This window comes from Lissotriton helveticus, chromosome 1_2 (assembly GCF_964261635.1).
Source record: "Lissotriton helveticus chromosome 1_2, aLisHel1.1, whole genome shotgun sequence".
NCBI lineage: Eukaryota > Metazoa > Chordata > Amphibia > Caudata > Salamandridae > Lissotriton > Lissotriton helveticus.
In genome coordinates this window covers 60973074-60994001 of record NC_136058.1, presented here as the reverse complement: position 1 = coordinate 60994001, position 20928 = coordinate 60973074, and the positions used below count along the sequence as shown (strand labels likewise).

The following is a 20928-nucleotide window of genomic DNA, read 5'->3' as shown; positions in this document are numbered from 1 at the left end:
TGTTTGAAGATCAATGGTGGAAATATTAAAAATAAACAGGAAAAGATTGTCTGTTCACGTACATACATCTATTCATCACAGATTCCTTCACCATTAGTACCATCTCAAGGCACATATTTTGTCTGCCATTACAGAGCCTACACATGGCTCCCCACCAATTTTTCAGGAACATGTTATGTGGCTTTTCTTCTCCCTCCAACATACACTGCTCCCTCAGATTATCATAGAAATAGATATGGCAGAGGGGTTCTTGATACTAAAGACACCGCAGGACAAGAGGAAGGGGACTTTTTCAAAGGACTCCTTCCTTTCTGGGGCCCAATGGTCAATAGCAGAAATATTAGACAACTAGTTTGTGTTGTTGAGGCTACCATAAAAGTGACTTCTGGAGCCTTGAGTAATTTAACAGCTGAACTTCAGGCATACCGCCTCATGACTTTGCAGAACCGGCTGGTTCTAGACATTATTTTAGCAGACCGCAGAGGAGTCTGTAAATTGATCGGGTCTAGTTGCTGCATTTACATTCCTGATAATGCCCCTACAGTATACCAAGCCATCTCTAAACTGCACGTAATTTCCGAGTCAATTCATCAGGATGCAGGAGATTGGTCGGTGATGGGATGGTTTTGGGGACTACTGTCCACATGGGGATAGAAAGTGTCAACATTCCTTGGAATGGTTCTAGCCATCAATTTCTTTTGTTGTCTGTGTGTACAATGTGGTCCCGCCATTTGTGGTCTTTGTACCACCATGTGCGTACCAAGACCTGTGTCGCAGAGAACAGAGCACATTAAGATGATGGTGCAACAACAGCTCGACGACCTCATGGCCATTGACATAGATTCAGATTAACTTGAGTCTTTCGTGTTTTGCCTGAGTAATGGCAAATGGAGGGTCTGAGGTTCTTTGATTTCCGACTTTGTCCCGTATTCGGCCGCCATTTTGTGGCCTGCTGCCATTTTGTGTTGCCTTCACTCAGGCGACACGGCGAATGGAGTATTTTTGTCCTTTCCAGCTGTTTCGTGTTTCTTCTGTTAAAAAGTAACGCCCTGCCCTTGTTTACGAAACCGATGTCAGGGTCTGGCCGAGTCCACTAATCCATGTCTGGGCTGATTGATCTCTGTCTCGACTGACTATTTGGCTCTCCTATTCTTTCCTTACTTTATCTTATCCGACTGGCCTTCGCTATACTCTTCTTGTATTCTCTCGTTACACAACTATCCCTTGAGGCACACAAATACGTCCTGCCACCTGCGAATTAGATTATGGCACTAGCATCGATTAACTTGCGGGGAGGGGTAACACAGAGTCTGAAAGAAGGGCGTATTTGGGACATTCGATAGCTTGTTTTCCAACTTCTCCTATTGGTTAGCTTTGTATGTGTTGAGAATACATGTCGTAAATATGTGTGTTATAAAAGATTGTGCGCTACGGAATTGAAGTGGCAGTCTCCAGAGAACCTACTTTGTACTACTGGGACAACTGTGCTTAGCTGCAGCTAATAAACCTGATTGTCTACGCCCAACAGGGTGTCTCGTGTCTCTGTCCGACAAGGCAGGTGAACTTGGAGATTAAGGCGTGCCCTGCGCCGCCAGGCCCATAAGGCCCGGTTCTTCAGGCTTCAAGGGTTGAGAGGGCCCCCAGTCAAAATTATCTTGGTTTTATCGGAGTTGAGTTTCAGTTGGTTGGCATTCATCCAATCACTAATGAAACACATAGTAGACTGGAAATTGGACACTGAGGAAGGAGAGGCATTGATGTCAAACACCAGCTGCATGTCGTCAGCATAATTAAAGGTGTTGACCCTCCTTTCACGTAGTAGACGGATCAGGGGTAATAGATATAAATTAAAAAGGAAAGGTGACAAGGAGAACCGCTTGAGATCGGTTACTAAGGAAAGAAGAAACCCAGTTTAGCGCCAGGCCCTGGATCCTGGAGCTGCTGACACGGTCGATCAGGAGAGTATAATCGACCATGTCGTAGGTGGTCGAAAGATAAAGCAAAACCAAGGCCTGGGCGAGGTTGCTGTCAGCCCCCCTTCTGAGCTTGTCCATTACCGCAAGGATAACTGATTCAGTTGAGTGGGCTGGTCGGAACCCTGCCTGGTGCGGGTCCAGAAAGTGGGAAAGTTAGATGAAAGAACTAAGACAATTCGTGACATGAGCTTCCAAGATTTTCCCTAGATAGAGCTGCAGTGAAATAGGGCAGTATTTACTGAGAACCAGGGGATCAGAGTTGGGCTTTTTCAGTATCGGACAATTTCAGCGCTTTTGAAAGAGTTGGGGACAATGCCACATTTAAGAGAGTTGTTAAGAAGTGAGAGAGGATGGTCTGGGCATTTCAGGAAGGCTTCACATAGAATGTGAGGGGGGCAACAGTCTGTGGGGGAGCCGGACCCAACTTTTCCAAGAAGGACCATGAAGTTTTCCTTTGAGATGAGAGGGATTTGTTCAAGTGAAGATGGGTTTTTAAATGAAGCTAAATGGGCCGAAATGGGTATTGGAGGGGAAATGCTGGCCTTGATGGAAGTGATGTTCTCAATAAAATAGCGGTTAATAGAGTCACATAAAGATTGTGAGGGAATGGGTTTCGGTATAACTTGGTCTGTTTTCGCGAGTTCATTGACTATGGAAAAGATCTCCTTGAACTTGTTTGCTGAGTTTAAAATTTTAGTGGAGGAATATTCCGCCTTAGTCTTAAGGATGGCATTTTTATACTCTGAGAAGTTTTACATAACAATCCTTTTTATCTGGAGAATAAGCCCATCTCCAGCAACGCTCGGCTTGCCTAAGAGCGAGTTTCTTCCGTTTTAGGTCATTGGAGAACCAACGTTGGGCTTCATGGGGGCGCAGAATTTAGATTTTTTTATAAGGGGCAATCTTGTCACTGGCGGATTCCAGCCAAGACTTGATGGTTAATTCTGGAGTATGGAGAAACTCGTGTACGGCAGAGAATGTAGTGGTAAGTAGGAAGCAAAATTCCTCAACATTGGCACGTTTCCAGTTTCTTGCCACATGATTTCTAGTCAATGGGTTTTTGTTGGGGAGAAAACATGAGATTGTAAATGTAATGAAATAGTGATCTGACCAAGTGCATGGAGAGATTAGGAGTTTGGAGATTTCCAGGTTCGATGTCCAAACTTGGTCTAGCCTATGCCCTTTTATGTGGGATGCGGCGGTAACATGTTGGGTGCAGTTCATTCCCAGGAGAAGATCAGTAAGTTCGAGGGAATCTGCGCTTTCCCGTATGTCAGTAGGCCAATAGTGGTTCCATGAATAATTTATTACTTTAAGTGCTCAAGCACAGTGGCTACAAAGTACTTTCTTGGAAAACTTCATTATGCACAGCTAATTGGCTTTAAAAAAAGTCAGCCATTGGAAAAGTCTCTTGTGGGTTAAAACCGTTCTGGCAGGGAGTGAAGGCACAGGAGCTGCTGAAGGTCCCACTGTGACCGTCTCTAGACCTGAAGATCCGCCATGGCCCTCTCCAGTGGGACGACTGACCAGAAATCATTCTCGCAGCCAAAGAACCAGCCCGTGAAGGTAGGAGGCTCGAAGCCCTGTTTCACGATGGAGATGGGCGTCCGCTTGTCTCGGTTGGTAGGGTCGCTTTGGATGTATCTGGAAGCAGATGCAATGGCTTCCTTCTTCTCCGACTCATGCGCTTCATTTCCAATCCAGACAAACACCTGATCCCAAGTGTCAAGAATCATGAGGTCATCGGGAGCAAGGTCATTCTGTGTGATTTCTCCAGGAACTTCTTCAATAATGAAGCGTCCAGTCTTGTTGGAACAGGCGAAGAGTCGCAGAGTATGTGTATTGATTCTGCTCTTCAGTCGGGATGATGTGCGATAAGCAGCTTTTCCACCAAGAGCTTCCCAGAAATCATTTGTCTCACGACCTTCAGCTATTGAGGACGTCTGCAAACCAAGAATGTTCGTCAGCTTTTGTGCACCACGTTTCTCAGGATCACTGGCTCCTTGACCCATCCAAATGTAGGTGTTGGATGGGTCTTAAGAACAAAGGCATTATTGGAGTTTAAATTAGTGGCAGTGGCATCCACCTCAACTGCTCGAGTGAAGCCGGAAGAGCTGGCACGGACCTGGAACAGGCAAGTTTCCGCAGGTGCAGACTGACCGCCATCCCGCGAGGTTCCACCCTGGTATACCGCCAAAGGCTTTCCACCAAATAAGCTGAGGAGATGGGCTGGCTCTTTGCCCTGGACCACCCGCACCTGCACTGGGCCACCTCCAAGCTCCTCGTCCGCGCTCAGGAACGCGGACGCAGTGATCTCGTCCCTAGTAGAGCTCGCCCCTTGCCATGTGTAGATAATCTGTCCTCTCTTTCCGCCATGGCTGTAATCATACAGAATAATGTAACTGTCTCCGCCATAGAACAGGTCGTAGAGGGATGGGTCCACCTGCGCCTTCTCAGAACCTTCAATACGCCAGATCTGCTTCTTGCCTGTGCCATCTTCCACCATCCCATGCTATGCTATGCAGCCATGGCGGTTGACTCGTGGAGAGTGCTGACATCGAAGGGCACGTTCTCGATCTTGGCGACGTGGTGCGAGACATAGGCCAGCCCCAGCCCTTCCGTCTGGTCCTTGTGGCACCAGTTCTTGAAAAACTGCTTGAAGAGCGGAGACTCTCCCATCTCTGGAAGAACTTGGACCTGGGTATGTTTCGGGTAGCCCATCTTAGAAATAAACTCTGTAGCTGTTTTCAAGGCGGCCTTCCTCTCTTCCAAGTTGTCATTCTTGCCTTTCCAGACAAAGATCTTCCCGTCTGAGCCATGGTCCAGGATGAAGCAGTCATCGGAGATCAGGGCGGCCTGTGTGAACGGGTTCTCGTCTGCGACCAGAGACACTACAATAGCCCCAGTGCCATTGGAGACCTTGTAGAGTTTTGCCAGCTTCCTGTTAGACGCGTCAGCCATGAAGTCATCAGGCGCACCTTCAGGCAGCGCTGGCTTGTCTCCAAGAACCTCTAGCATCTTCTCTCTTTCCATGCCATCTTCCACCACAAAGACTTTGGCACGACCACTCCTTTCATTGTCACGGATGCCCTTAGAGATGTTCGTAGCCTTCAGTCGTTCAAATCTTTTTTTATTTTTTTATTTTTTTATTAGTGATTTCATGCGTTTCTAAATAGTCGTTTCTTCCATCTAGGATTCGGTCACAATGGCAGTCTTTTAAACTACAGCTCCAGCGCTTGACTTTAGTGCCGGATTTAATTGACGCTGAAGTTTGTCACACACGGAAATGGCTATTTCACGTGTGATTTTTTTGACAGAGACGAGCCTCCGAGTAAAGTGTAAGTGGCCTCAAACCCCTTTCCTGGAATGTACGTGTAAATCAGCCTCTGCATCTTTATTAGTGATTTTACGCCTTTCTAAATAGTCGTTTCTTCCATCTAGAATTCGGTCACAGTGGCAGCCTTTTAAACAGCAGCTCCAGCGCTCGACTCGAGTGTCTGATTTAAATCGCCGCTGAAGTTTGTTACACACGGAAATGGCTGTTTTACGTGAAATTTTTTTGCGCGACGTCATGAAAACTGGTTTTCTAATCACTTTAGAGGTATGCCATTTAACCTTGGTGCCTATTAGTTGTAAGTATTAATTTTGTGGCATGTCACCAATACGTTTTTATGAATTTCTAATCTCACAGTGACCTATAACGTTTTCACCACTTACGACGCCCAAAGTGCCAAGTTGAACAGCGCTCCTCACCCTTGTGTCCAATGTAAGTGATATATGGATCCACAGATTGCATGTTTGGCTCCTGCTGTATTTGTCGTCTATTCCAATTGATCCCCTTTTCATCTATAGACAACATCCAGTTCTCTTGAGATTTGTCAATTGGGATCACAACCATGGCTCTTTGGCATAAGCCTATGTGATTTGAATCCCATACTCCACCTTTGCAAGACAGAACAGTCCCCTTTTTAATTTAATTTAATTTAATTTGGTTCACACCATACTGGTTTATCTCTCCTCTGTACTATTGAATATCAGTGAGTTTGACCTTGACCACTGGTTTGGTCTTACTCACATTCCATGTTCTGAGGCCTGGTCTTGGCCCAGACCCCATGGTAATTTGTAATCAATGATTGTGATGGTCATAATGTCTAGTAAGATGACGACACTATATATATATATATATATATATTACTCTGATTCTTGTTTTTAAATTTCACAGACAGAATTGCCCCTCCCTACTCCTCCCCCCTCCTGCACACGTCCTGATGAAGACCCCGTATAAGGATTTAACGTAGCCTACGGCTAGGGGTCGAAACGTCGACGGCTCTTTTTCTTCAGACTTCCGGCACATGCCCCTGATCATTCGAAACTGTGTATGTGTCTGTTGAATGTCTACAATATAACAGTTCCCTAATGAATGCCCTAAAAATGTAGGCTTTTTATATCAGATTTGTTTTTGACTCTGTATTGCAGACTGTTATAATTCATAATTCTTTATGACTGTGTGTACCTTTTTTCTGACTTGACACCGCCCTGAGCACATTCTTCCCTCCCTTTCCTTCCTCCCCCTACTGGGGCTTTTGATTAGAGATCAATTTTTCTATATTGATTGCAATTTGGTATTGTAAAATAAAGGACAATACTCGTCACTATTTTGATTCATATCCCTTGATTAATGGTTGTGTTATTCAGTGTTAGTGTGTGTTGTACATAACACGTTCTCCTGGCGGGGACCCCTCTTTACACATACCACATAGCGCCCAGGTCCCCGCGACTGCATGGGTAAAACCCCTCTTTGTGTAACGTTCTCTGAGCAGGTGCTGACCTGCGAGGTTTCCTGTATCTTAATTAATTTTAAACCATGGTGGAATCTGAGTTACTGTCCTATACAGAGGAATACATTAACCAGTTAACCAAGGACTTGTCTACCACCTTTCTGTCTACATCTGTCCCCCTAATTGATGTCTCTCTAAATGACAAAATATCTCGCCTTGAGAGATTAGAGAAGAAACTCATTAGGACACGACTACACGGGCATCTTTTTACAAGATACCTTCAGGAAAACATAATCCCGGTGGGATTACAGATAAAAATCGAGCCAGCAATATTTGTAGACGTCCCCAAGTTTAAAGCAGGGTTCAGCTACGTAGCAAACAATTGCTCCCGGCACTGGATGGTGCTGGGGGTGGAGACAGCCGCCGAACAGGTTGTTACGCTCAGCAAGGAAATTGCTGACCTAAAAGCGGAAATTTCAGGCGATAGTACACTCACTAAAGCAAAAGAGGCTTTGGAAAGTTTGGAAGTTTCAATTAAAGAATTTGATGTTACAGCCCAGACAAAGAAATTGGAGAAATTAGCGAGAGATTTGAAGGTATTTGATAAAAAATCTGTTTACCCATACCTGCAACCTGATTACTATAAGCAGGACACACAAGGACGCTTCTCAAACCGCGGCCGCGGTGGTTACAGAGGAAGGCGCAATTTTACAACCTTTTCTGACTCCTCTTATAGTTCAGGTAGTGACAGCGAAGCTAGTCCAAGTATTTCTTACAATTATCCACCTCCAGACACGAGTTACCAACAGTACCCTCCGCAATTCCAGCCTCATTTTTTAGATCAGGGACGAGGATCATGGCGGCCCCCTCGAGGACGTGGCAACAACTGGGCGAGAGGGCAGGCGAGAGGCCAGCAACAGAATCCCGGATGGGATGGCAACAGGGGGAAGCAGCAGAAACGGGTGACATTCCGCCCCGAGGTGCATGGGGAAATCTCGACACGGAGAAACACGTACAGGTGGTGAAGCATTCATCTATCTTGGGATCCAATACGACCAGTACCAGTATCCCTAACCCTGTGATCAATATCTCAAATTATGAACTAAAGGATGAGGAGATCAAGGTCTCGAGTAAAGGACTTTCATACGTTCCAACAGCCCCTGCCAATAAATTTCTGTTAAAGACAGAACTATATAGGTTCTTCAGAAAGATCAGACTCAGGTATTACTTTCGCAACCAAACCACCAGACAACAACGCTCCATCACTGGACTGAGGGAACCCTCGACTTTTTTTCCACCAACGTATGCCATGAGCCACAAGATTTTGGCTTTTGAGGAAATTGTGACCACGGCAGTGGATCAAGCTCTGGACAAAAGCAAGTTTGTCAGATTTAACTTGAGTAAAAGTGAGAAAAAGGCACTAACGGATCTGGTTTCAAACAAAGAAATCATCATTAAACCCGCCGATAAAGGCGGGGCTATCGTGGTGCAAGACCTTTCAAAATACAAAGAAGAAATATGTAGACAACTGTCAGATGGTGTCAGCTACCAACGACTACTAAGTGACCCTTCTAAAGATCTGTCTTCTCGGATCCTGACTACCACACAGAAAGGTTTGGACCAAGGATTTCTGAGTGAGCAGGAATTCAAATTTCTAAATCAGAAATTCCCAACATTAGCCACGATTTACACTTTACCAAAGGTGCACAAGAACTTGGACAACCCTCCTGGGCGTCCTATCGTGCCGGGCTGTGGGTCGATTTTAGAACCTTTGTGTAAATATATTGACTTTTTCCTTAAGCCGATCGCACTCAACACCAGGGCTTATCTCCGTGATACCACTCAAACTATTAATCTGATAGATGAGAGACCCTTTGATCCAGCTAGTGCACTTTTGGTAACATGCGACATTATATCGCTTTACACTAGCATTCCCCAACAGGATGCTTTGGATGTAATAAGAGAGGTTTTGGATAAAAGACCAGCCCCGGTCCAAGTTCCAACAGACTTCATACTTGAACTGCTGAGCATTGCCATGAAGACATTTTTTTTTATTTTTCAGGAGGAATTCTACGTGCAGACTAAGGGGGTAGCCATGGGGGCCACTTTTGCCCCAAATCTGGCCATCATCTTTATGGACCATTTTGAGCAACAACATATTTTTTCTCCTAATAACCCCTTTCAAACTTGTCTGGCCCTCTGGGTCAGATATATTGATGACGTCTTATGTATCTGGAACGGCAGCAAACAACAACTGACAGAATTTCATGATTGGCTCAATCTCAGAAATTCGCACATTCAATTTACAATGGAATCCAGTAATGAGACCATTCCATTCCTGGATATCTCGATTTATGTGGATAAGGATCACTTACAGACCACACTTTTCAGGAAATCCACCGAAAGAAACTCTGTTGCAGTATGGGAGTCACCACCCCCGGGGTCTTAAAGACAATTTGCCGGTGGGGCAGTTTCTGAGGATCAGAAGAAATTGCTCTACTCTAGCAAATTATATTAAGGAATCGGAGACCCTGAATGAGCGCCTGGTTGCCCGTGGATACCCAGCACGAATGGTTAGACGGGCCCGAAAACGGGCCTGGTATAACCCACGCGAGAGTTTGTTGAACCCTGAAACTACCAATCTAACTGAGCTTGAACGTATCACCTGTGTTACCTCTTTCTCAACACGAAGCAATGAGATTAAACAAATCATCAATAAGAACTGGTCTCTAGTGGCAGACGAGATCAAACAACCGGACCTTCCACTTCACTCCTTTAAAAGGGCCAAAAATATAAGGGATTTGGTGGTCCATTCCTACCTGGAACCAGTGAGTCAACCGACCCTTACTACCTTATGGAATTTACCTCCTCTGGTTGGACATCACAGATGTGGCACATGCACAGCATGTGACACTACCATTCAGACCAAGACATTTGCTCATGGTGGACGTGTTTACACCTTAAAACATTACACAAATTGTAGTTCGACTTGTGTAATCTACATCATTCAATGTCCATGCAGTCACGTATATGTTGGACAAACACAACAAAAAATCAAATCCCGCATCTCCTCCCATTGTAGTAGACTACGATGTAAAGTATTAGGAGCGCCTCTGGTAGAACATTGGCAAAAGGCAGGTCATATAGTGTCTGATCTAAAATGGTTGGTTATCGAGAAGGTAACCCTAGGGAGAAGAGGGGGTAACCTATTGACAATTCTCAATACACGCGAATCCAAATGGATGTCCCTTTTGGACTCCATAAAAAATGGACTAAATGAACAGGACAGTAGTCTGGCACAATTAGCAGCGCTTGGTTAATATATCCCATACCCTGCTGTCACTTAGTTATTCCACACTATCCAGTGTTTGAATACAGACATCTATATCTCTGTTGAAACATCTTTTTATTGACAAGATAAATGTGTATATTAAACTCGTCTACACTCTCATGTTAGAGAAGTGCACGAGTTGGTCCATATTGTCATATGATATATGTCAGTATACAAGTAAGTGGCTCGTCTACACTCTCATGTTCGAGTAGTGCACGAGTGTTGCATGGGTTTTCTAACTATAGCCTTGCACATGTGCCTGATATTTTTCACTGGGTCATTTGATCAATGTAATACCAAAATAATATGTAACCGCCATTGGAATTGAGACTTATTAATATGCTGTGTCTTACTTATGACTCGTGTACAACCTCCTGTGCGAGAGTTGCCCGAGCGGATTGTATTTGTTATTGTTATATTACCACGTAATTTCTGGCAATTACTACTGCTTCTATTTGATATCAAATTAGATGTATCACATTTACCATCCCACTATTTGTGCTCCCACCTAGTAACGGGTCCCACTTAGTAACTCTTCTATGTTTTTCCAAAGAGTTGGTGAAGCATTACCCCCGCCTCTAACTTCGCGTAGCGGCCTCGTGGAGCTGACAGAGAGTCTCCAAGTAACTGGTCCTACCCAGTAACTCTTTTATGTCCCTTCAAAAAGTTGGTGAAATAGTAGCCCCGCCCCCAACTTCGCGTAGCTGCTTCACGGAGTTGACAGAGACAAGCCTTCCGAGCAAAGTGTAAGTGGCCTTAAACTCTTTTCCCGGAATGAACGTGTAAATCAGCCTTTTTTTATTAGCGATTTCACGCGTTTCTAAATAGTCGTTTCTTCCATCTAGGATTCGGTCACAATGGCAGTCTTTTAAACTACAGCTCGAGTGCCGGATTTAATTGACGCTGAAGTTTGTCACACAGGGAAATGGCTATTTCACGTGTGATTTTTTTGACAGAGACGAGCCTCCGAGTAAATTGTAAGTGGCCTCAAACCCCTTTCCTGGAATGTACGTGTAAATCAGCCTCTGCATCTTTATTAGTGATTTTACGCCTTTCTAAATAGTCGTTTCTTCCATCTAGAATTTGGTCACAGTGGCAGCCTTTTAAACAACAGCTCCAGCGCTCGACTCGAGTGTCTGATTTAAATCGCCGCTGAAGTTTGTTACACACGGAAATGGCTGTTTTACGTGAAATTTTTTAGCGCGACGTCATGAAAACTGGTTTTCTAATCACTTTAGAGGTATGCCATTTAACCTTGGTGCCTATTAGTTGTAAGTATTAATTTTGTGGCATGTCACCAATACGTTTTTATGAATTTCTAATCTCACAGTGACCTATAACGTTTTCACCACTTACGACGCCCAAAGTGCCAAGTTGAACAGTGCTCCTCACCCTTGTGTCCAATGTAAGTGATACATGGATCCACAGATTGCATGTTTGGCTCCTGCTGTATTTGTCGTCTATTCCAATTGATCCCCTTTTCATCTATAGACAACATCCAGTTCTCTTGAGATTTGTCAATTGGGATCACAACCATGGCTCTTTGGCATAAGCCTATGTGATTTGAATCCCATACTCCACCTTTGCAAGACAGAACAGTCCCCTTTTTAATTTAATTTAATTTAATGTGGTTCACACCATACTGGTTTATCTCTCCTCTGTACTATTGAATATCAGTGAGTTTGACCTTGACCACTGGTTTGGTCTTACTCACATTCCATGTTCTGAGGCCTGGTCTTGGCCCAGACCCCATGGTAATTTGTAATCAATGATTGTGATGGTCATAATGTCTAGTAAGATGACGACACTATATATATTACTCTGATTCTTGTTTTTAAATTTCACAGACAGAATTGCCCCTCCCTACTCCTCCCCCCTCCTGCACACGTCCTGATGAAGACCCCGTATAAGGATTTAACGTAGCCTACGGCTAGGGGTCGAAACGTCGACGGCTCTTTTTCTTCAGACTTCCGGCACATGCCCCTGATCATTCGAAACTGTGTATGTGTCTGTTGAATGTCTACAATATAACAATTCCCTAATGAATGCCCTAAAAATTTAGGCTTTTTATATCAGATTTGTTTTTGACTCTGTATTGCAGACTGTTATAATTCATAATTCTTTATGACTGTGTGTACCTTTTTTCTGACTTGACACCGCCCTGAGCACATTCTTCCCTCCCTTTCCTTCCTCCCCCTACTGGGGCTTTTGATTAGAGATCAATTTTGCTATATTGATTGCAATTTGGTATTGTAAAATAAAGGACAATACTCGTCACTATTTTGATTCATATCCCTTGATTAATGGTTGTGTTATTCAGTGTTAGTGTGTGTTGTACATAACACGTTCTCCTGGCGGGGACCCCTCTTTACACATACCACATAGCGCCCAGGTCCCCGCGACTGCATGGGTAAAACCCCTCTTTGTGTAACGTTCAAATCTGTTGGACTTGGATCAACACCACTAGAAAATTTCCTCACCCAGGTCCAGGATGAAGCAGTCTCCAGTGTTGAAACTCTCCCAGCTCACAGGGACTTCAATGGCGCCAAACGACGACCCTTGATTTGGAGCAGCCTCTGGAAGTTCACCTCATTGGTAGCCACATGCTTGAATCCTGATGCCACACCACCAGCCTTGTACTTGATGCCAGACTTGAAGTAACCCAGAAATGCAGAGGACTCGTATCCCTGCACCTCCCGGTTCTGGCGCGGTGATCCTCCGAGGTGGTCGTCCATCTACACAGTGAAGATGGCAGCCGCTCCGCTCATCCTGCGAGCACTTGTTCCCCAGCCAGAAATGGAGGTCATACTGCAAGTTCCCGCTCTTCAGTTTCATCGTGTGCAGGATCACGTATGCGTCACCGGTGAAGAAGTCTCCGTACAGGTGATATGGAACTGCCACCAAGTCAAACTTCTCGACCCGCCATATCTGCAGACCTGGCTCCTTCCCGGCCATGTGGAATTCTGGATGATCGACTTCCATGTTGGCAGGCTGCGGTTTCTTTAGCTGGAAACAACCGAAGGAGAGCCCCATCACCCTTACTGCCAATAGTTATAATCACCGATAATGAGGATTCTGGCTTACTTAATAGCCAGATGGGAGATTGTGTAACCGAGCAATTGTGGGAATGTGGGCATGACAAATTTAAGCATGTGGACCAAAATATTTCGATTAAAGTGAATGGTGTGTTAAAAAGCAAAGCGGGCTGAATAAACTAAAAACATGAATGAAAGGCGATCATCTGACATGGTCAGAGGATGCCTAGACCAAACACTATTCACTATTAGGCATGACATGGAAAAACAAGAAGCAATGTGGCACAAAGGCATATAATAACAATGCAACAGTTGATGGACAGAATGCAGAACAATGTCATACATTCACCACAGTACAGAGATCTGGGCCTAAATCTATCGTTTTTTTGCTCACCATGCCATTCCAGTTTGAACCCAGCCATATGCAAATCAGTCTTGACCCTGTGTTGAAAGTTTGCCAATGTGCAACATTCCGTCCATCATCTTGTGTGTTTTGATATTAGTTATGAGCCCATGATCATTAACCGGACGAAGTGTGCCAAATTATGAAATATCTCAAAGGTACTGACTTTGTTCAGGCATTCTGTGTCGCTTTATATCAACACGCTCATATTTCTACTACTAAATGGCCTTCTAGTTAAAGTATATCCTGGCGAGCCACTGGTTCTGTCGTTTTATCAATACTGGACAATCTTGCAACACAGTTTAGTGAAAACACCCACTGAAGTGCCGATAAACACCACGAAATCACCTGCAGGGGCACCAAAATAAAAGTGGCCCATATTAGCGAAGAATATAGAATTAAAAAATGGAATATAAATGAAATAAACAGTACAAAAAAAGCCACATAGCCATTAAAACCAGTCCAAAACAGCTCAAACCCGACCCACAAACTAATCTGTCAGACCAGCCCATCGGTCACTGCCATAGGCCAGTCCGACTCGGCCTCCAACACACTGAATTAATTGGCAGTATGTTTTTTTTCTGAAGGTGCACAAAGTATCAGTCACAGGTGTTCCTGTGAACTGCCACTTTTCCAATGCATAGAGTTTTTACTTTTTTCTGAGAAAAAAAGTGTATTTTCAGAGGTAGGTGTATAATGCGAAAATTGTGAATATCCGAAAGCAGCAGTGCTCCCGTTTCAAAATGTAATAATGTATTGGGAATGGAGGAGGTTAAAGTGATGTTCACTAAGACACAAGAGTGGCTTTGACTGGCAGGCAGACCGCTTTGTCAGCCACACCTGACATTGAGTAGCACCGGTGCCGAAGTTACGAGAGGATCAGGGGTGCGGAGCAGGACGTAGGGAACAGCCACAGCCCAGAGGACAGGGCAAAGCAGAAGGCCAGACACGTAGGGGTTGACTCCCACGGTGGCCAGGACGGCTCAGCGAGGTGCAGTGAACACGGCCGCCATATTGGTTAAGGCGGACCGGTGCCGAAGCTCTGAGAGGGTCAGGGGTGCGGAGCAGGACGCAGGGAACAGCCACAGCCCGGAGGACAGGGCAAAGCAGAAGGCCAGACACTGTGGGGTTGACTCCCACGGCGGCCAGGACTGCTCAGTGAGTAGCCAGCATGATTTCTGCCTGACTCTACAATGGCGCCGTGTTTGGAGCCTGATTTAATCGGAGCCTGCCCCCCTGCAATTGTTGTTCTGCTCAAGGGGTTCTCTGGTCTGATTTGGAGCCCCCATGCCAAGCCATGGCTGCTGCTCTGTGTAAATTCTCCCAAATAAGTTCAAGATAAAGGATTCCCTACCCTTCACCCAGTTCACCGCGCCTGACCCCAGAATGGCGGATGAAAACAAGATTTACGTTAGCGTTTCTCATGCTCCTCATGTCCTGAGCCCACTTTTGCTGCTCCAGCATCACCTTTTGCCCTACTAAGCAGTGATCGAGCCTGTTAATTGCTGAGCGCCTCAGGACAGCGGGAAGACTCTCTCTTTCTTCAGCGCAGCAAGTCCTCTGCTGATACACCATTTTGGCCTTTTACAACTGCGCAGCAAGTAGTGTCAGCTGATCCGCTTAGGCCTTCTTCAGCTGTGCAGCAAGTAGTGGAAGCTGCACCGTTTAGGCCTTTTTACAGCTGCGCAGCAAGTAGTGCCAGCTGCACCGTTTAGGCCTTTTTCAGCTGTGCAGCAAGTAGTGCCGGCTGCACCGTTTAGGTCTTGTTACAGCTGCGCAGCAAGTAGTGCCGGCTGCACCGTTTAGGTCTTTTTACAGCTGCGCAGCAAGTAGTGCCAGCTGCACCGTTTAGGTCTTTTTACAGCTACGCAGCAAGTAGTGCCAGCTGCACCGTTTAGACCTTTTACAGCTGCGCAGCAAACACTGCCAGCTGCACCGTTTTGGCCCGTCACAGCTGTGCTGCGAGTAGCGCCAGATGCACTGTTTATGACACCTTTTTTCCCTGGGGACATTTCTGGTTGAGTCAGAACTCTCGCTCTATTGGCTGCAACCTTGACACTATGGTTTCTGATTAGAGTCCAACAGTGGTCCGCTGAGACTATGGGCGTACAATGCGGTTGGTGCCGAATGTGCTTATGTTTCAAGCTGATGCTATGTACAGTGATTACCAATAGTCACTGGGCGTTCATCTGTGATCTGCTTTACTTTGACTAATTGTGCATTGTGATGGTTTTGACAGTGACCCAGTTGGTTCTATCATATGTAATCATGTCTCTTGTAAATATTATCTTGTGCCAGTTGTTTTCATATTCACCTAGATGAAGGGCCCATCAACTACACATTAGTCCAGACGCCTGGAATATGTGCCCCCTGTTAGTCCCTATACTTCTCATCAGCACCGCTCTCCTAGGCACACCCGTCTCATACCCTCCTCGCACTCTCTCTCACGTTCCCAACATGGCCACCTCTCGAGTTAAGGGTGGAATTAACTGTTACAAAATCATCTATCCTCCTGGTCAAACTAAAGCTTCAGCTAAACGATTGAAGCATGAGACTATTGAACGTTTCCCTGATTCCCTTTTTGTTGACCTTTTTTACAATTGTTGTTCTGGGAGGCGCAAAAATGATTTCATTTTCTTCACTCACGACACCCCTTCTTGGTCCTCTAGCTTATCTAATTCCCTTAACGTCACCTCCTCCTCCTCTATCCCTCATGGGAAACAACTAAAGATTTCCCCTTCTGCGTATTTCAACGGCTCCCTCACCATCTCAATCTATAACAATGGTACTGTCTTGATCCAAGGCAAAGACACCTCTCTCTCTCTCTTTGACCACCTCTTCCCCTCCCTACTCCCCTCCCCTGCGACCAGGTTTTCCCCCGACTCTCCATCTAACTCCACCCTTTACTCCCTTTCTCCTCCCCTGACCCCCCTACACTCCAATAGGCTGCACCCTCGGGAGGCTCAGGTCGGCCCTCTTCCTTCCCCCTCCCCTGTGCCCTCCTCTCCCTTTCCTCCCACTTCACAGTTTGCCTCACCCTTCATCACGTCAGCCTTACCACTAGGCAATACGCTCCTCGTCCAGTCAGCACCGTCCCGGTATCCCAATCTCATCTCGTCCCCCCTATTCCTTTCTGCTACTCCCTTTTTTAGTCCACCCCTCCGCCAACCTCCCCCCCCTGCTAACTTTCCTTATGCTCCCCTCATCCCTCCCTCTCCCCCTCTTCTCTACCCCCTCCTCCCCTCACCTCTTTCCCCTATTTCTTAACAATCCCATTGCATCTCTTTCTTTCCCCCCACTCCGCTAGCAATGCTGTGCTGCCCCCTTTACCCCCCTGGTACCTCTTTCCATCTCCCCCCATCAGGCACAGCAGAACCATTTCCTGTCGTCAACTTCCCCTTCTCCCAACCACCCCCCACTCTACCAGATACCGGCTCCCTCCCAGCCACCTCTCCTAGCCAACAGGACCTCTCCAACCACCTCCCCTTTTTTCCTCCCAAACCTCTTACACTCCTATGACACACCACAGTCCTGCCATCTCCTTCCTCCCCACCGTCTGGTTCCGCACCCTCCCCCCCTAAACATGTCCGTAATTCCTTTCCTTCGTGCAACGCCATCAAAGACAACTCCCCCTTCTCCTCTGATACTGTTGAAAATTAGTACGTTTTGGTGAACATTATCTGCGCCATCTTGCCTCTTCCCCTGATGCCACACTTTTGTCGTGCACACCCGCCATTTTAAGATGCCCCGATCAGAACGAACCCTTTTGCATGCCGCTGGCCCCTGACATAGCCCTTCGCCTTCACTAAGCCTGCACGCTGACCACCCCCCTGCTTGCACCTGCCTTGAATCATAAACCCCTCTTCGGCGCTGCTCTGCCCCAGGCCCTCATCCTGTTCCCAGCGCGACACCTCCCTTCTTCCCTTTCATGATCTCCGGCCCTTAGATGCAAACCCCCTTTTTCCCCGTGTGCCCGTTTGTCTTCCCCGTTCCCAGGCCGACACCCAGCTCTGCCGATACCATTCCTTGCCCCTCCCCGTACAAGAGAAAGCTCCCCCATCAAAGGATCCCCGGGTTGATCAAAGCCCCCACTCCATGAGTTCCGGGGATGTCTTTTCCATACATCAAAGCTTTAACATGAATGTGTAATCTGCAATAAAGTCATAAAACAGTGTATAAGAGGCCAGGCCTCAGAAATGTAGCTAGAGCACCTCAGAACGATACCTTCTGCCCGTTTTGTTGTGTTCTCCTCCGGAGAGAATAAAAACCTTGTTTCCTGCCTTCCAGTCTCCAGCGCCTGCCTCTTCATTGATTAAATAACTAGAGGGTCACAGAGGCAATACCGCCGGGCAAATACCGATTGTCCCCGACCCGACCCAGGTTTCAACAATTGGCGCCCAACGTGGGGGGCCCATCAGCGACTCGTGGATCCAGTGGGAGAGGTCCCGACGACAGAGTGAACGACTGCAACGATCGGGAGAGCTCTTGCCCAATAGACCCTCGTCTGGCAGCCGATCATCCGAACTTCACTAGTTCCGAACAGACCTCTCTCGAGTGATCTACGGTCCTGACTGGGGACCATTAGGAGTGCCGTGAGAAATACGAGAAAAAGAGGACGATCGGGCGCTGGATTCGGAAGACAAGAAACTGTCCACATGGTCCGGGTAAGGTCGTGTAATCACGACAAGTTGCGAAATGATTGCTTGATTGTTTGATTGCTTGATTGTTTAAAAATACTAGTATTGCTCTTTATTTATTTGGAGATTCACTGTCTACAAACGGAGAAACAACGGGCTCTCTTTGCAAGCAGTGGAGGATAGGTAGGGCAGCAGCCGTGCTTATTTTTTCTCCCCCACTCAATAATTACTTGAAACTGAACTGTTGTTCGCAAAACTATTGTTTCCTGGAGATTCCCTGTCTGCAAACAGGGAAGAGACCACCCTTTTTGCAGATAGTGAAAAGGGTAGGTAACGCAGATCTTTGCGGACCTACTCATTCTCCCCATTGTTATTTATTGGTCTTTTTTGTTATTTTTGATCCATGAGGTATTCACTGCCTGCAAACAACGTAGAATAGAAATATTCTGTCCAGTCTTTGCACCTAGTGATAAGATAGGCAGTGCTGCCTTTTTAGTCCCTCGTTACGAGCCGTCATGTCTGTCTTCTCCCCACTGATTAATAGCCTGTTTAGCCCGGACCGTGTATTAGAGGTGGACCATATAGCTCCACTAGAAGGCACCCCTAATAAGGACATGTTCATAAACTATGGATTAGTCACCATAGCCTATAATAAATTGTGGCACAGGTATACCGAAGAAAGTCAAGACAAACAGTGGCCACTGGCAGGATCCTTTGACCTTGATAAAATAGAAACGTTAGAAATAGCCCTTCGAAATAATAAGACAACGCCAATTATGCTCGACAGTCTCGGTATGTGGCGCAGAGAGGCTATGCAACGACAGAGAAAAGACGAGGACAAACCAAGTAGAGAAATATACCGACAGGACAACCCCAGGACACCGCTACCCACAACTTATCCCCCGACACTATGCAAAAGGCGACCAGACTTAGGGCCAGACCAATGCGCTTTTTGTAGGTATGTCGGACACTGGAAAGCCCAATGCCCGACTCTACTGAGCGTGAGTAAAGGCAAAGGGCCGACAGGAACGACAGACCGGCAGTACGAGAAAAAGCGCGAGACAAAGAAGAACCCGACTTACATAGACAGACCAGATAGAACCACCACGTTTGATTATGCCCGATGGCACAGATTTCGCCAGGACAATTTCAGCGGCATGCTCAAGTTCTCCTAGGTCGGGCAACGTCAAGACGGGAACCCAGCCTCGCTTTAAAATTCACAGACGGACAGAGATAATTATGACCAATAACTGTTTTTTATTCGTCTTGGGTCTTTGTATGTCGTATTTGTACTGTCCCCCGTCTGAGTTTGTGTGTATGTAATGTACGAATCTGCGTCATCCCTCTACACGTGTTTCCGTGTTACTCAACCTCTGTTAGCAGAAACTTAGCATAAAAGCAACCTGGAAAGAAAGAAATGGTAAAACAAAATCCGTAGACCATTGATGAACTTGAACTTTTAATTTAACTCAACAAACAAGAAATAATAACGGTAAACTGTAGAAAATGAAAGTCAAACAGAACATTCGCCCCCCCCCATTCTGGAACCTTCCGAAGGAGGGTAAGGTTACGGCTACGCCCAACCAGCGACAACCCATATAAGGCGGGCCCCGCTGCCAACTCTTGGTCAGGAAATCTTAACATATGGGGAAGCCGGAGGAGAGGCAGGAGCCAGCAGCCTGGGCAGTTGTAGGTAGTCCCGCCACATGTCTCCTCGGCCAGCCGCAACGGGCCTGGATAGACTTAAGTAGTCCCGCCACATGTCCAGAGAAGAACGAGGCACCTCTTCCTTTTCCCTTCCGTAACAGCCGCAGCAGCTCTGGACGGCGGGATGTCCTGCACGTACCTCCACAACAATTTGTCCAAGTTGGGCTGGGAGGGAGAGGCGACGCGGACGAGCCTCTCCCACCTACACCGATAGGAGGTCTCCCAGCCCCCGGCCCGACGCCGAACACCCCCAGTCAGGCGATGGTGCCAATACTTCCACAGCACCGAACACACCATGGTGGCACCCCAGTACTTGCGCAGCACCGAACGTGCAATGGTGGCCATATTTTCGGAACACCGAACCTGCAATGACTGCACTGATACTCGTGCCGCACCGAATGCGCGCCACAGGTGGCCATACTCCCACAGCACTGAGCACAAGACTTGGGGAACACCGGATGTGGAGAGACCTTCATGCGGGGCGATGAAAAAGAACAGCATGGAGTGCACCGGGAGAAGGAGACGGCGCGAACGAGTCTCCCTCGCCCCCCCAGGTGGGGGCATCACAGCTGCACCCCAGCTGAACGTCCCGCTTTCGCACAACAGGGACCTCTTCCTTTCACTCCGAAGGATCTCTTCCGCTCTTGCAAACTCGACGAGAGTGGCCCCTGTAGGGCCTCAAAATGGCGTCTGGGTCCGCTGGAAGGTGGGCCCCGGCCACTAGAGTAACTTTGACCAGCAATATAACTCGGACATTTGCCCACAGGGGCACGAGCCCCCATCTCCGACAGCATCTCCGCAGCCTTGGAGACCCTACAAAAGTCCCCGGCGGAACCTTCGGCCTCTGCAGGTTTCCGGTAAAGGACGGCTGCCTTGATCGCCAACGAAATAAACGTGACATCGCCACTCCCTCTGTTAGCATGAATTCTAGAACTGCCGAAAAGGACTCTGGTCCAACTGCCAGTAATGGGAAACATTTCCCCCTGATGCTGCTTCCGGACTGAGCCGGCCCCGCCCAAGATGGCGCTGGTATCTATCGGAACTTACGAACACCTCGTGGT

The 20928-nt window shown here is 46.8% G+C and overlaps 1 protein-coding gene and 1 pseudogene across 1 annotated transcript in view; both read right to left on the bottom strand.

Moving 5' to 3' along the window:
- Positions 1 to 20928, bottom strand: part of LRRC40 (leucine rich repeat containing 40) — a 440314-nt gene that overhangs the window by 410575 nt on the left and 8811 nt on the right. The gene's annotated exons all lie outside the window — the stretch shown is intronic.
- Positions 3458 to 13073, bottom strand: LOC144807760 (gelsolin-like; annotated as a pseudogene).